Source organism: Salmo trutta, chromosome 17 (assembly GCF_901001165.1).
Source record: "Salmo trutta chromosome 17, fSalTru1.1, whole genome shotgun sequence".
NCBI lineage: Eukaryota > Metazoa > Chordata > Actinopteri > Salmoniformes > Salmonidae > Salmo > Salmo trutta.
The window spans coordinates 19261282-19265047 of NC_042973.1; positions in this window are offsets into that span (position 1 = coordinate 19261282).

Sequence of the window (3766 nt, forward strand, 5' to 3'; positions counted from 1 at the left end):
CTGGTTCTATTATGTCCTGATTTGATACATGTCATATGTGTGTATTCAATGATAGTTCTGGAATAGTTCAGAAATATGCAAATGTGACTTTCAAAAACTTTATTGGCAAAAGGGAATATTCCATTGACATGAGGTATCGTGAGAATGATATTGAAAAAAACCCCCACAAGATTGAGGGATAACTGGGTTTGCATAAATCCTAACATCAACGACACAAAACACAACAGTCATAACAATGAATATCAAATGGTACGAGAAACCACAGAAGTAGCTTGGTGTCCGGCATCTACAGTTACAAAAAACACCAAATGACAAAAATAGAGCTTTGCATATGAGAGACAAACGTTAGTTAATAGCCTACATTGCAAAGTTCTGACATCAACAATGGGTCCCCTTAATGGCTAAGGACAACCTGTGAATGTAATCCAATAAAATAAACAACAGATTACTCGGAAACATCTGGATCCACAAATTGTGAATACTACTCTTGGACCACATACTCCGGACCCAGTGAAAAGTGATTGTTCTACCAAACACACAATGGTTGTATCTAAATTGTCAGTGAATATTACCCCTCAGGTGATGAATCATTAAACACAAGGCATAGGTCCTGTCCTCACAGCACTTAATGCCAATGGAAATATTATCATAATAAAGTCCCACAAGGAGGCTGTGAGGAGGGAAAACTAGAATGGCAAGCCACACTTTCACTGACACTATTTTGGAAAACTCTTTAATGTCAGAGTGAGAACATGTATTGGCTAGAAGATGTAGTGAATGTTGGTGCCAGTGTAGAAAACGAAGAAGATGTATTGAATGTTGTAGAAGAAGATGTAGTGAATGTTGTTGCCAGTGTAGGAGAAGAAGAAGATGTATTGAATGTTGTAGAAGAAGATGTAGTGAATGTTGTTGCCAGTGTAGGAGAAGAAGAAGATGTATTGAATGTTGTAGAAGAAGATGTAGTGAATGTTGTTGCCAGTGTAGTAGAAGAAGAAGATGTAGTGAATGTTGTTGTAGAAGAAGTGTCACGCCCTGATCTGGTTCACCTGTCTTGGTGATGGTCTCCACCCACCTCCAGGTGTCTCCTGTTTTCCCCAGTGTATTTATCCCTGTTTTTCCTGTCTCTCTGTGCCAGTTTCTCTTGTTTTGCCAAATCAACCAACTTTTCTCCTAGCGCCGATTTTCCCCAGTCTCTGTTTTTTTCCTAGCCCTCCTGGTTTTGACCCTTGCTTGTCCTGATGCCGAATCCGCCTGCCTGACCACCCTGCCTGTTCTGACCTCGAGCCTGCCTATCCCTTTGTTCTGTTTGGAATCGGACCTGGTTTATGAACTCTCGCCTGTCCCCGACCTGCCTTTTGCCTACCCCTTTTGGTATAATAAATACCGGAGCTCAACCATCTGCCTCCTGTGTCTGCATTTGGGTCTCGCCTTGTGCCCTTATAAGAAGATATAGTAAATGTTGTTGCCAGTGTAGAAGAAGAACATGTTGTAGAAGAGGATGCAAAAAAAGTAGTAGCTACAGTAACACATTTCTCTTGACTGAATAGCCCATTTCAGGTCCTGAGTCGCTGACGCCAGTTACCAGTCTTTCCTTTGCCATTGCATCAGTAAGGCAAGAACCTGTCTGTGCATCGGTCAAAGGGGAAATGCTGACAAGGCTTTAATAAATACGTACTACAGGACCGTAACCAGTAATTACAATACCCTTCATGTGGGTTCTTTTGGATCTCAGGTAGGTACTAAAAATGTCAGACACCAGTTGAAGTGGGGGTCATATAGCTTGGCTCGTGCTTCTGTTCCCTCTGTGCTACTGCAGGGATCATTTCATTTAAGACCTCAACTCAGCCCAACTAATGGCTTTTTAATGTAGCTTTAACTTTAAAATAGCTATGAATAGCTCCAGTTATCTTTTCTTTGAGGGAAAAGTTAGCCTGACGTGAACAAAATGCATTGATGGACACGGCCACAGTTAAATGGTTGAGGTACAATAATGAAATGCTCTGTCTACGGTGACACTTGCTTGGAGGAAAGGAGTTAGGAAGAGGTTAGGGTATATATCAGGACATTTTTGTGGGACTCTGCTTTGGACCTCAGTTACCTCACATCAGTTTCAATATACCGTAAATTCCAGACTATAAGCCGCAACTTTTTTCCCAGGCTTTGAACCTCGCGGCTTAAACAATGACGCGGCTAATATATGGATTTTACCCACTTTCAATTTTTTTTTCTCCAAAAAAACACATTCTGTGACGTGCTCAGTTTTTTTGCTGGCATGAAGCTTTCATTAGACCAATGAAATTGCCGAACGGGTTAAGGTCAAACAACTTTTTTGTTTACTGTTTAGATTAAATCGAGCGCTCTCAAACTTCCCATCATTCTGATTACGGTAGTCATTTTGTCACCCTCATGGCAAAGACATGGAGAAATGCATATGATGCAGCTTTCAAGTTGAAGGCGATTGATCTGGCTGTTGGAAAAGGAAATAGAGCTGCTGCGCGGGAGCTTGGTCTTAATGAGTCGATGATAAGACGTTGGAAACAGCAGCGTGAGGAATTGACTCTAAAAGACAACTAAAGCTTACTGCTAATTTTTTATTTTTTGTTACAAGCCATGTTTCGATAAAGCCTATTTATTTTTGTTACAAGCCGTGTTTCGTTAAAGCCTGTGTAAAGTTAATTTGTTTCAATGTACCGGTAGGCACCTGCGGCTTATAGACATGTGCGGCTTATTTATGTTAAACATATATATATTTTTTTTAAATTCAGTGGGTGCGGCTTATATTCAGGAAATTACGGTAATACTCTTCTACCTTACAGTAATGCATTTTAAAGGTGTGAAGATCTGTTGACACTTTTCTACTTAAATGTTCAATTTTTCCAGCAGTCCTTAATGCCAGTAAGATTTAAATATTGGAAATATAATTAGAAAATACAATATATACTGTATATATGTAAGGGCTGTCTGAAGAGAGAGTGGACCAAAACGCAGCGGAGTTAGTGTTCATCATTTAATAGAACAACGTGAACACTATACAAAAACAAGAAAAGAGAAAACCGACAGTCCTGTCAGGTGCAAACACTAACAGAAACAATTACCCACAAAACCCAAAGGAAAAACATGCTCCATATGTGACTCCCAATCAGCAACAACGAGCTTCAGCTGTGCCTGATTGGGAGCCACACACGGCCCAAAACAAAGAAATACAAAAACATAGAAGAAGGAACATAGAACGCCCACCCAATGTAACACCCTGGCCTAACCTAAATAAAGAACAAAAACCCCTCTCTATGGCCAGGGCGTTACAATATAGATTCCATAGAGGGGAGAATGAAAAAGTACTAAAGTTGAACAGTGGCTTATGTCTGATCGATTATAAAGATCAGCAGGGGACCTTCAACCTCTTCTCTATTTCACTGTCAGTGGATGGCTACCATCCCAGTGTCTCTGAAAAAAAAGTCCCAGTCAAAAAGATGATGTCATATCCCTTCCCTTCAGACGATCCTCTTGATAATGATCCTGAGTATAACATTGCCAGTGGAAAAAGGTCTGTGATGATCATAGATAAAGCTAGGAATGCCTCAGATGGCTTGAGTTTGTAGAATAAATCTTAAAAATAGCCAGGATTGCTACAGGCGGTTCAATTTGCATATCCCTACAAGTTTTAGGCAGCAGTTAAGCTCTTCTGGCCAGATTGGAATAGTTGTGATGAGAGAGGGCTTGCACGCTTCACATAAACGCTGCCATCATCCAGTTTAACTTCATACAC